This window comes from Juglans regia, chromosome 1 (assembly GCF_001411555.2).
Source record: "Juglans regia cultivar Chandler chromosome 1, Walnut 2.0, whole genome shotgun sequence".
Taxonomy (NCBI): domain Eukaryota; kingdom Viridiplantae; phylum Streptophyta; class Magnoliopsida; order Fagales; family Juglandaceae; genus Juglans; species Juglans regia.
This window is the reverse complement of record NC_049901.1, coordinates 17,825,567-17,839,916: the sequence shown is the minus strand read 5'-3', so window position 1 is coordinate 17,839,916 and position 14,350 is coordinate 17,825,567.

Below are 14,350 nucleotides of genomic sequence, written 5' to 3'. Positions count from 1 at the left end.
AATAATTTTAATAATTTTTTCATAACAATATTTGAACGATAAATATTATGATCCTATTTAGATTTTGAAATGAGTTAAATAAAATCTTATTAAAATATTTTTTAATATTATTATTATTTTTTATATTTTATATAAAATTTTAAAAAAAATTATAATAATAAAATAAGATAAATTAAAGGGAATTTCGGTTCTAAACGAGACGTATAATTGTTTAAACTTTAAATTGGTGAAGTGTTATTCCTGGCCTCGTGGTGGGCGTCGTGGCCTTTCGGGCTTTGTCAAACGCCTAAGGAGAAGCTGGTCCCGGAAGATAGGGGCACTACGAAGAATGCGATTGCGAATTGTGGCCTTTGGGAAGCAACACGGACAAGTCTAGGGTCAAACGGTGACGGTTCAACCTGGCAGAAATAGGACTTGTATTAAAAGCTGCTTTGTGGGAATTCTAAATGTTGACTTTTCCTACTCAGACCTTTCTACTTTTTAGTTTTCTATTCATCTTTGAACGGTTACTTTTTTTAGTCGGAGGAGTTGGACGATCGAAATTCTCCTCCAATAGTAGTTTTTTAAATGAAATTTCCTACGCATCATTTCTACATACAATATATATATATTTTTTAAATATTTTTATTTTATTCTTTTTAAATTAATTACATTCTTTTACTTTTATCTATATACCACATATTTAATATTAAAAAAATAATAATAATAATAAATATGATGTGTAAAGATGATGAATATAATTTTTCTTTTTATATAACTATTCTATATAATCTATTCTACAAGAAAAATTCTATCAATCATCTCCATACAACACACACCATATTTTTTTTATCTTTTTTTAGTTTTTTTCTTATAAAATGTGTAGTAAATGGATGATTAGTAGAATATTTTAATAAGTTTAAGAAGAATAAAATAAAATAAAAAATTATGGTGTGTGGAGTGTGAGGAATCGGGATGTAAATTTAAACCGAAAAATTAGACCGGACCGATTTGGTCCAGGACCAGTTCCTATATTATGAAAACCGGCCGAATGTGATCCGGTTTCGAATCCGTAGTTTTTTGGACCGAACCAGACTGGTTGGGAAAAATATATATATATATAAATTAATTTGATATATTATACAAAATATTTTATATATATAAGTTTTATATATAATATATAATTATATATGAAATTTTTATTTATAATTATATATCATATATGAAATAATTTTATATTATAAATTATAAATTATAACATAAAATGTTAATCTTAAATATGAACATTTGTAATTTTTTTGATCATATGTTATTAATATAATTATATATGAGATAATGTTATTATAATTTATAAAATAAAATTTTAATTTTAAAGATGAAAATTTAATTGATCATATGCTGTAAATATAAAGTATATATATTAAATTATTAATAACATTTTATCATAAGAAGTAAGAATTAAAAAAGAAAAAAATCACTCAAATATTTTTAAAAAAACAAAAAAATGATCGGACCGGATCGCAAACCGGTAAAATCAGAAGTACCGGTTTAAAAGAGTAACCGGTGCATAATCGGTTTTAAAAAATGTAAAATTGGTACATACCAGTTTAGTTCTAAATTTGTCTAAAACCGGACCGGACTGGACCTGTTACACCCTTAGCACTAGGGATAATGACTAGCAAAACTCATTCTACAACAATAAAAGAAGCGATAGCCTCGTGAATAGTGACTTGTATTTGAATTCAAAATATCATTAAAGCTACGTTTGGATGTTGAACTAAGTTGAGTTCTCTATGAATAATAGTGAGTTAAGATAGTGGAGTGAGTTCTGTAGAGCCCACCTAAGATGAGTTTATATGTGTTTAGATATATTTATATATTAAGATGACTTTAGATGTATTTTCATAATTATATTTTTATCTTACAATTGATCATTAAAAATATAATTAAATTATGTAATAATAATAATAATATAATAATAAGAATGAATATTAATATCTTACAAATAATCTCAATTGAAGGTGTTTGTTTATTGAACTTTTGTGGAACGAATTAACAACTTATGATTTTTTTTATATTTCTTCTTACATTTAAAAATAATAGTATTTTTTGCATATAATATTATTTAAAAAAAATATCTTCATATTATTTTTCACAGTAATTCATAAAAATAAATCATTGTTATTGGATTAATAATATTTCCATTTACCAAAATGCAATTAGTATTCTTAGATTCCAATTTATGCATCAATTTATAATTGGTCTTTAATTTATCATATTCACTATTTTATTTTTTGTGGTAATGCATTTCATACTAATCTATTTGTAATGCATTTTTGTAAAGTTATCATTAAAAAATCATTAACAATTTATTCTTTAAAAATTTATTTTGGTAAGAACATGCTTTTATTTTCTAAAATTGAAATTGCAATTCCAAATTTGTACAGAATAATAATATTATATTTAAGTTTAAAAATGAAAATACTATCTTTAAACTTATAGAATAATATTTTTTTATTATTGGATATCGTTTCAAAAAAATAATATTTATCTTTATATTATCTCTCATAATAACGAATCATACTAATAACACTTTCTAAAGTAATATTATATTCATTTGAAAATATTATACTTTTTTAGTTTCAAATTAATATTCTATTTTTACATTTTATCATTCCAGTAACAATTATATCTATGTAGTTTCTGAAATAATAAAAATAATATTATTTTATTTTGTATTATTTTTATTTATTATTATAATAATTATTATAATTATATATTATAATAATTATTATTATTATGTATATGTCTAATTGGTCTTATAACGAGTGGAGCAATATATGTCATATTATGATTTCAATATAATGAATTAATTCTAAACACTTGATTTATTATGTGTTAAGTAATTTTACAATTTTTGTTTCTTTCATTTTATTTCAAATATAATTATATTCATTTATAAAATCTGTTGCATAAATTTATAATTATCTTTACATTTATCTTATTTATTGTTCTAATATATATGCATCTTAAAATTCATATCTACCATATCAAAAATGCAGTAGCACTTTCAACAAATAATATGTGTCTTACATGTAATCTATAACGCCACAATGGAAGGTCCAAACCACATGACTTATATTTCAAAAAAACTAGTCACGTAGGAATCTGGCTGACATGTCCCAAGGCCACGGCAGACAAGCTAGAAAACTCAACTCCCGTGAGGATGAGAACGAGGACTAAAGGGACTGATGTGCTTGGGCAAGTTACAAGCTACCCACCCAAGGCAAGAAATGATCACTTGCCAAACAGAAACTACGGATAGCAAGTGACACAACGATTCATGGGAATTTTTCGGGATAACACGGAAGAGTTTAGAGAAGTGTCAGCAACAAGCATAGAATCCCACACTCCATCTAAGAGGTCACATCCGGAGTGACTCTCCAGTTAAAGGTAAAGGTGCAACAAGTCGTGTTGTCAAGACTCAGATGTATGGCCCGACACCATATAGAGGATCCTCATTCAAAGGAGAACTGAAGAGTTGGCAGACTTTAGGGCGTGCAGACCATGCCCTGGTCACTTGTCTCTATCATCCTGTACTACGACAGGACAAGGATGAAAGACATCCAAGCATATTTGGAGTCAATGATACACCAGAGAAGACATCTGACATTCCCACTCTATTTAAATGACCTAGATGTGGGACAAGATCTCATTTTTAAGACCTTATTCACTAAAGAGTTCGATAAGGCAATTATTGCGGAAAGCAAGGAACATGAAGGCAACGAGAGGACTTCTGACGTAGGAAGGTAGGTTTGCTTCTAAGATAGTGTTGGGTAATGTGGGGTGAATGTTGTATTCGAGAGACATTGTATCACTTCTGTAATCTTCTTCCCTTTTTCCACAAGCATAAATAAACATTTCCAACACCATATTTTTAGTTATATTTACTCGCTGATTTATCATGCTTTCAATGTTTTCGATGCTTTAACCATTTTCTGCTTTTAATGCAATATCTTAAATGAAAACCCAGGATGCCAGTGTGTGAGTGTTTGCGTGTAAGTGTTTGCGAAGTTGGGAAGAGTCTATAATCACGGTACGGGACAGAGAATTCCTTGGAACTAGTCCTCAAAGCGTTACCACATACATTACACAAGAAGGAGAATGCATCGTGGGGTGGGGTGGGGTGGAACGATTTCGTGCTTGGCCCCACCTGATAGTCAGAATGTGGGATCCCCTAGAGTATCACATGTTGGTGTCTTCGAGTTGGTTGCGGCTAGGTAGAGTAGCATACCCGAGACTACAAGTTTTGATGTGTGCCTCTGAGTAAGTGTGTGTGCCTACTGAAGGAATGCCTATGAGCAAAGAACGATACTTGACTCAATACTGGTTTTTATAGATTTTTTATTATATAGATATGGGTAACTCATTGCCATAATAATATTATTGAGTTTTCATCTATTTTGCATAAAGAGATAGCCCTATGCCCCGAAAAGGTGATTCCGCGTCAAGTTTTAAGGAATGCACGTACCTGCAAGGAGAGAGGCTGGTACCTCCCATGCACCTGCGAATTCTTTCAATATTTACATGAAATATTTTCATTGCATCTCTAATAGCATTATCTTTCATTAACAGTCTTGTCATAGTTGCCTAACCTACTTGTGTTCTCTACACTATAGACTTTAATGCAGGTCCATACCCTCGTATGACGTCCAAGGAAGAGGTGTCAATCCTGCTTGAGTCCTAACTAAAGAGGCTAGGACCCGTTTTAGCACTAGTGTTCGTCGTAGTTACCATATTCCTGTTGTAGGATGTTCATAACTAAGTCGTGTGCTCATTTGTAACTTAGTCGACCACCTATGGCAACTAACTATATATGTCCTGAATGATATATATTTTGAGGTTATGAAGGGTGAGAAGCCCCTATTTTCATGAAGTTTAGTTTTTGGCACATACATGTTTAAGTTGTTACAATAATGTGTTCTATTTATATTTCCACTATGTTATCTTAAAACGAATTTCATACACGTGTACTTCCCTCAAGATTGCTACATGCCTAACGAATCCTCTAGGTGTTGACCAATAGGCCAGCATCCTTGACACCACAGAATCTCACTTAATCTTTCATGAGAGATGAGGCACCACAACTTGGTCTCAGAACTATGCATTAGACCCAGTACCTCACATTGGGGAGCGTCAGTATTGTTTGTGAAGAAGAAAGATTGAACCCTTAGAATGTGTATCGATTATCAAGAATTGAAAAAAGTGACCATTAAGAATAGGTACCAGAATTGATGATCTATTTGATCAACTACAAGGAGCAACAATCTTTTCCAAGATTGATCTCAGGTCGAGGTACCATCAACTGAGGATTAAGGAATGCAACGTGTCTAAGACAACCTTTCAGTCCAGGTGCAGTCACTACGAGTTCACTGTAATGCTTTTGGATTGGCAAACGCCCCGGCAACTTTTATGAACCTTATGAATAGAGTGTTTGACCATTCTTGAATTTATTTATGGTGGTGTTTATAAATGACATCCTGATATACTCCTGAAATGTTGAGCATGAGGATTACTTGAGGATAGTGTTGAGGACCCTCCAAGATCATCAATTGTACACCAAGCTTACTAATTGTGAGTTCTTAGAAGAAGTAAGATTTTTAGGTTACATGGTAACTGGGGAAGGAATCATGGTGGACCCTAGCAAGGTGGAGGCAATAATGGATTTGGAACAACCTACCATTGTGCAAAAGATTAGGAGTTTCTTAGGGTTATTCAGTTATTATTGTAGATTCATGGAGGGATTTTTAAAGTTATCAAGCCCTCCCACAGTGTTGACCAGGAAGGACGTTAAGTTTGTATGGATTGATTAGTGTGAGGGAAGCTTCAAGGAACTAAAAAGATGATTAACCATAGCTCCTGTTTTTGCACTACTAGAATCGAATAAGTTATTTATAGTATTCAGTGACGCGTCAAAGTATGGTTTAGATGTGTTCTAATGCAGGGAGGTAAGGTGATTGCCTATGCATTTAGATAATTGAAGGATCATGAAAGGAATTATCCCACCCATGACATGGAATTAGCAGTAATAGTGTTTGCTTTGAAGATATGTCGACGCTGCCTACGCTGCCTATATGGGGAAGAGTGCGAAGCATACACAAATTACAAGAGCTTAAAGCACATGTTTACCCAAAAGAATATCAACATGAGACATCAGAAATGGTTGGAGACTATCAGCGATTACCAGTGCGAGATTAAATACCACCCGGCTAAGGTTAAATGAGTTGTCGATTCCTTGAGCCATAAGCCAAAAATCAAGGGCAAGCGAATGACTTTGGAGGTGGATTTGCTGTTAGAAGACATGATGTTCTTATTGGTAAATGACAAGTCACCAGAGGAGGTTCTTGCCATTTTACAATAGTTGAGAATAAATGGGTTCGAGGAATCGCAAGAGCACCAGGAGAAGGATCAGAAGTTATATGAGCTCCGATGAAAGATTAGTAGAAGCGAAGGACTCATCCAATTTAGCTTAAATAAAGATGGGATTTTGTTGCTCAATGGACATAAGGTGATCCCAAACAACCTGGAGGTCATGGGAGGGATTTTGGCAGAAGCTCATCGACGCCTTAGCCATGCATCTAGGTGGAACGAAGATGTACCGAAATCTCACGAAAGGATATTGGTGGGAAAGAATGAAGAAGGACATCGCTTAGTTTGTCGAGAGATGTGATATGTGTAGAAGGGTAACGACGTGAGCACCAGCGACCACCAAGGGAACCTGCAACCTTTACCATTCTCGAATGGAAATGGGAAGATATCGCAATGGACTTCGTGATAAGATTACCCTAAACTCCTATGGGTAAGGATGCTATAAGCGTAGTGATCGATCGGTTAATCAAAAGTGTTCACTTCCTAACGATCACTACTACGGATATGATGAACAAGCTCACCCAACTATATATAAGAGAAATAGTGAGACTAAATGGAGTCCCTAAGACCATAGTATTGAATCGAGATCCTAAGTTTACGTCTCATTTTTTTAGAAACTTACAAAAGGGCAATGGGCATGAAACTGAAGTTCAGCATTGCTTATCACCTGCAGATGGATAGACAATCGAAAAAGACCATTCAAACTTTAAAGGACATGCTAAGGGGCCTGTATATTGGATTTCAATTGACTCTGGGAGCAACGTGTTCCCCTTATTGAGTTTGAATACAAAATATTATCAGGCAACTATCCAAATGGCCCCTTGTGAGGCATTTTATGGGCAAAAGCGTAGGTCGCCTATTTGTTGGGATGAAGTAGGAGAGACACAATTACTCGGACTCAAGATAGTCCAGGAGATGAAGAGGGAAGTCAAGCTAATACGGGAAGGGATGGCTACTGCCAAAGTAGATAGAAAAGTTACGCCGACATTAGGAGGAGAGAACTAGCTATTGAGGAAGGCGATTGGATTTACCTTAATGTATCCCCAATGAAAGGTGTTAAGAGATTTGGGCTAAAATGGAAGCTTAGCCTAAGAAATATTGGCCATTATTAGGTGATGGAGAAGGTTGGCTCAGTAGCGTATCAAGTCTGTTGCCAGTGGAACACGAAGGTATTCACAACGTGTTTCATGTCTAATAGCTTAGGGGAAGTTTCGGAAACCAAAAGCCTCAAGTAATTGAATCAAATATGGCTTAATTACAACCAAATCTTATGTACGAAGAAAGACTCATATGATTCATGGACATAATGCAGAAAAGACTGGGGTCTAAGATCGTACCATTGGTAAAGGTGCAATGGGGAAATGTGAAAAATGAGAAGTTTACATAGGAAAGCGAGCAGATCACGTAGGAGCAATTTCCATATTTATTCAAGGCTAATTATGAATTGTAACGCACAAGGTATGGGTGTTATAGACAAAGCATGAGGATGAACGCGTCTATAATTTGACTGTCATTCTCCCTAAACCTTAACTCAAGATTGCGAACCTTGGGAAAATTAAATGGTGTCGAAAAAAAAGAACTGCCAAGAAGGCAGCCATGAGTCCCGAAGTCATGCAGTGATTCATAGAAGAATGGCATTAGAAGAAGAGAATAAAAGGCGAACAACAACGACTGAGAATATTCCTGTGACGAGGAGAGTGCTTGGAGGGCCAAAGGTCTAATATCCGAAATGCTGGATCACATTGGCACGAGTCCAATATGAAAATAAAGGAAGGGAGCAATGTTGGAACGTGATGAGTAAGATGAGGGCAAGGGTGAAGAAGAAAGTGGAGGAGACGTGAGGAGTCACCTCATGTCTCGACCTCAAATGATGAAGGATAGACTATTGATGCAATTAAGGGAAAGCCCTTTCTCCAATCAGAAGCTACCGAAGTCATTGATAGGTTCCCCCGTTTGAACTCATCTCCCTTGAGAGGACTAGATAAAGGAGAACCCTCACGCAATTTAGAGGACAAAATTATTTATAACGAGGTAAGGGTCCTACCTAACGCGAAAGAGAATAGACCATTCGTGGAGCCAGTAGTGGGAGACACCGAGTGCAGCTAGTCCAACATCTGGGTGAGTAGACACCATGTCCTAGAGCGAGGAAGAGATGAGGAACTCGGCCATGGCATATGAGCTACAAAAGTCATCTCCCGTGAAGACGAGAACGAGGAGTTGAAAGGACTGATAAGTTGGGGCAAGTTACAAGCTACCCATCCAAGGCAAGAAATGATCACTTACCAAATAGGAACTATTTACAACGATTGACTCAACTAGACATGGAAACTTTTTCCAGATAACACAAAAGAGTTCGAAAAAGTATTAGCAACAAGCGCAAAAGCCCACACTCCATCTGTGAGGTCACATCTAGAGTGGCTCTACAATTAAAGCTGAAGACGAAACAAGTCATGTCGTCAAAATTCAGAAGTATTTTCTGACAACACTAGAGGATCCTCGTTCAAATAAGAACTAAGGAGTTGGTAGACCATAGGGTGGAGCAATTTTAGGACAAGTTGCAAACCCACATTAACACACAAGTAGCCTGTTTGAAGAGTGCAGATTTTTAGAAACTAGTTCATAAGGCATCTATATCCGAGCAGGATCAGTGAAACTCGTTGGTTGTATCTCCAAATCCGAAGAAACATATAGTAGCAGGAGAAGGGAGTAGTTTAGGAACTCCACAGAAATTCATGTTGAGGACCGGTGGGCGACCACTAATCGTTCCAGGTTCACGAATGGGCAGAAGGATGCCAGTATGTAAAGTTTGGCATAGAACTCATGAAGGAGACTGTCAACAAGCCTGAAATGTGTGCTATAGATATGGACAAATGGAACATTACATTTAGGATTGTCCCCAGGCACCCCTACCACAACGAACGATGCCAGGAATAGGACGTAGAGGACTAAGGCAGCTTGTGCAAGCCAAGGTATACACAGTTACCTCAGGAGAGTTCCATGAGGATGCCAAAGAGGCGCAGGAAGTTGGAGTTATCACAAGTATAAGGATATTACTCGCCTTAGTTAAAATTTCTTCATATGAGCCCTTTACATATAGTAAGTAGTGACGATTATCATAGGGAGAGTGTCGCAAGTCTATGTAAGCACCTTAGTCAACTTGAAAACTCCTAGTCGTTTGCATCTTCCTCATTGGTTAGGGTGGCTGGCCTTCGGATGCAACCGATGAGCTAGGGAGTCAGTGGCAATACGAATGGAGAAATAGTGTTTTGTACCAAAGTAGTTAAGGGAAGTTCATTAGAGGCAGAGAGAGTTCCTTTGGAGGCCGATCTAATCTTATTTGGTATGTTAGGGTTCGACGTTATCTTGGGAATAGATTGGTTGTTTAGGCACTTTGTTAGTATAGATTGTCGTTTGAAAACGGTAACCTTTCAGGCATCGAGAATGGAGTCTAGGATCTTTAAATGAAGTAAACTATGCCCCTACCAGAAGTGATCACCTCACTTTGGGCTAAGAAAAAGTTGATAAAATTAGGCCTGCAACCCGACCAAACCCGACTGTGTTTTGGGCCGACCCGACCCGACCCGTCAGAAAGTGAAACAGGGGAAAAATCGACCCGACTATAATCGGGCCAACCCGTGTAATATCGACCTCCACAAAGTTTCCAAGAAAAAAAATCTCCAGAAAACGTTGGAGAGAGAGAGAGAGAGAGAGAGAACCTAGAGAATATTTGTCCTGAATCATTTCAATGTATGAAATTGATTCCAAATTCAAGCCCTGAATCTCAAGAAGTTTGCGGCAGTAATTGAGGGAAAGACCAATTAATTGTGAACTCGGTGAAAGTGAGAGCCTTTCCATTGATGAGCAAACATTTGCAAATAGGATCTGTAAATTTGCAGGGAGTTCTGAAAATTTAATTGGGAGAGACGACCGATGCCTTGAGGTAGCCTACAAAATTTATTTTCTGATAGATGCAATTCTTGTAGCGAAGATAAGCCTCCGAGATCCATGTGATTCTCTGCTTCAGACAAGTTGCAGTTATGGAGCACTAGTATTCCCGAAGAATAAAATCCAACAACTGAAGCTTGTACCCACAGAAAAAGACGAAGAGAAGTTCATCAGAGACCCACCAAAAGAAAAAAAGGTAGAAAATCATATATACATGAAAACTAAATCGAGAAAATTATTTCAAGAAGGCAGATGAATTCAAATCTGATAAAAAGGATCAAGAATCGGAGATAAGGGAGAGGAGATTTGAGAGGACGTTACCTTTCGAAGGAAGCCTGAGGAGTTTTGTTTTGAAGGGAGATTGTCGGATCGAAACCGACAGTTAGCGGGTTTGATCCGCAAGTTAGTTTAACCCGCTTTTATCGGACGGGTAGGCTCGGATTGTACGGACGGTTCGGTTTAACACCATTTCTGCACAGGCCTAGATAAAATGAACTGAGGCCTACCTAGTACACTTGACCTAAGGAAAGGGATGCGTAAGGAAATGGAGGACATGCTACTTGTAAGAGAATTTCCGAAAGTTTTTAGGGAATTACAAGGAATGCCCCTTGCCAGGGACATTAAGTTCACAATTGATTTAGAATCAGGGACTATTCCGGTCCATAGGGCACCCTATAGGATGGCTCCAATAGAGTTAAAGGAACTAAAGAACCAATTGCAGGAGTTATTGGAAAAAGGGTTCATTAGAACCAATACCGCGCCTTGGAGAACGCCGGTACTATTTATGAAAAAGAAAGCTTAGAATGTGTATTGATTATCAAGAGTTGAACAAGGTGACTGTTAAGAATAGGTGTCAATTGCCTAGGATAGATGATCTATTCGAACAACTAAAAGGAATTGCAGTCTTTTCTAATATGGATCTCAAATTTGGGTACCATCAACTAAGGATTAAGGAAGGTGATGTGTCGAAAACAACTTTTCGAACTAGGTATGATCACTATGAGTTCACCGTAATATCTTTCGAGTTGGCGAACGCCCCAGCAGCTTTTATGCATCTCATGAATAGGGCATTTCGACCATGCTTGGAATTTTTCGTAGTGGTATTCATAGATGATATCTTAATATACTCCCGAAATGCTAAGGAGCATGGAGATCACTTGAAGAGCAGAGCTTTGAGGAACTGAAGAAAGAGTTAACCACTACCCCCGTTTTAGCCTTACTAGAGCCAACTAAGCCATTTGTGGTATTCAGGGACGCGTCGAAGTATGGCTTAGGATGTGTTCTAATATAGGGAGGCAAGGGGATAGCCTATACATCTAGATAGTTCAAAGATCATAAAAAGATTACTCGCTCATGATGTGGAATTAGTAGCAGTAATGTTTGCTCTGGAGATATGGTGGCATTATCTATATGAGGAAGAGTGTTAGGTATACATGGATCACAAGGGCTTAAAGCACTTGTTTATGCAAAAGAATGATAATGGAGATGGTTGGAGATCGTCAACGATTACCAATGTGAGATTGAATACCACCTGGGTAAGGCTAACTTAGTCATTGATGCCCTTAGTTGTAGGTCATAGACAAAGGGCAAGGGGAAAATTTCAGAGGTATATTTGCTGTTTCAAGACATGAGGCTCCTACGGGTGAAAGACAGGTAATCAGAAGAGGTTCTCGCCGCTCTACAATAGTTGATGATAAATGGTTTTAAGGAATTGTGAGAGCAATAGGAAAGGGATCGGAAGTTGTTGGAAATGTGATGGAAAGTTGCATAGGTAAAGGACCTGCCCATTTTAGTTTGGGCAAGGATGGGATCTAGATGTACGAAGGATGGAAAGTGATTTCGAGTAACCCAAAGGTCATACAGGAAATTTTGGCAAAAGCTCATTTCTCAAAACCATTTATTCTAAAAAACATGCATCCGAGAGGAACAAAGATGTATCGAGATTTTAAGAAGGGATATTATTGGGAAATAATGAAGTAGGAGAGGCTTAGTTACTCGGACTAGAGATTATCCAAGATATGATGGAAAAAATCAAACTCATACAGGCAAGGATGGCAATTGCCCAAAGTAGACAGAAGATTTACACCCACAATAGGAGGAGAGAAAGAACATTTGAAGAAGGTGATTGAGTGTACCTTAAGGTGTCCCCGATGAAAGGTGTTAAGAGATTTGAGCTAAAAGGAAAGTTGAGCCCAAGATATATTGGACTTTGATGGAAAGAGTTAGCCTAGTAGTGTATCGAACTTGGTTGCTTGCTATTATGAATGTATTCACAACGTGTTCCATGTTTCCTCACTTAAGAGAATTTTCTGTAACCAACAGTCTTGAGCAATTGAACCAAATCTAGTTCTACTACAACTAAATCTTGCGTACGATTAAAGGTCAGTACGTATTGGAGATAGGAAAGAACAGAGATTGAGATCTAAAGTTGCACCCTTGGTAAAAGTGCAATGGGAGAATGAAGGAAACTAGAAGTTTACATGGGAAAACGAGCAGGTCATGCGAGAGCAGTTCTCATATTTATTAGAGCCGTAATTATAAGCTATAATGCATGAGGTAGGGATAAGATAGACAATATATGAGGAAGGATGAGGCTATATATATATATATGCCATCATTTTCCCTAATCCTCAACTCAAATTTGCAACCCTTGAGGGACAAAATGGTGTGGGAGAAAAGAACTGGCAGGAAGGTAGCCATGCCTCCCAAAATTATACTTTGGTTGTTAGAAGAGCGACATGAGAAGGAGAAAAGAGAGATTGAACAATGACGGTTTGAGGAGGAACGTTGCCGAGACCAAGAGAGTGCTCAGAAGGCCAGGAATCTAATATCCAAAATGTTGAACCATGCATGCACAAGTGTGGCACAACGAAGAGAAAATAGGACGGTGCTGGAATGTGATAAGCAAAATTAGGGCAAGGATGAGGATTTACTGATGTCCTGTGAAGCCAAACCTGGCCTAAGTACTAAGATACAAGAGACCATGACTAGTGGGCACGGTAGAAGAAGAAGACAAAGACACATAAGTCATCTCATGTATCGACCTTCGATGAAGAAGGTCAGCTTGCTGACGCAATTGAGGGAAAGCCCCATCTGCATTTGAAGGCAACTGAAGGCATCGCCGGGTCCCCCATCTGAACTCGCCTCCCTTTAGAGGGTTAGACAAGGGAGAGCATTCACTGAATTTTGATGACGAATTTCTTTATAAGGAAAGGAGGATGTAAGGGTACTGCTTAATGCAAAAGGGGACAAACCATTGTCAGAGTTGAGTGGAAGTCAAACATGAGAACAACTTCAATGGTTTAAGGAATCAACAGTAGGTGGGGATGAGTGTCTTGATCATGGTAGGCAAGCTAGAAAAGATGCCTAATATGAGGGCGAGAATGATGAGCTGAAGTAACTGGTGAACTTGGATGAAGAGTTACTTGCCAAAGGTGAGATAGGATCACTCGTCCAAGGAAATATAGGATTACTCGTCCTAGATGAGCAACGGTTAAGGACATACCAACCCAGACGTGGGAACTTTCTGAGATAGCACAGAAGAGCTTAGAAAGGTGTTAGTGTCATACGCAGAATCTCACACTCCATCTGAAGGTTCACATTCAGAGTGGGTCTGCAATGATATGTGAAGGCATAATAAGTTGTGTCATGACGTTAGGACTCAGAAGTATGGCCCGAAGCCAAGTGGAAAACCCTATTTCAAGGGAGGACTGAGGAGTTGGCAGGTCGTAGGGGTGTGCAGACCATGCCCTGGCCATCTATCTCTATCATCCAACAGTATGACAAGACAATGATGCATGACTCCTATCCAAGCATATTTGGAGTCAGATATGCGCCAAAAAGGACATATGATAATCCTACTCTATTTAAAAGACCTAGACGTGGGACAAGATCTCACATTCGAGACCTTATTCACTAAAGAGCTCGTGAAGACAACTGTTGTAGGAAGTAAGGAGCAGAGAGAAAACAAGAGAACTTCTAGCGTAAGAAGGTAGGT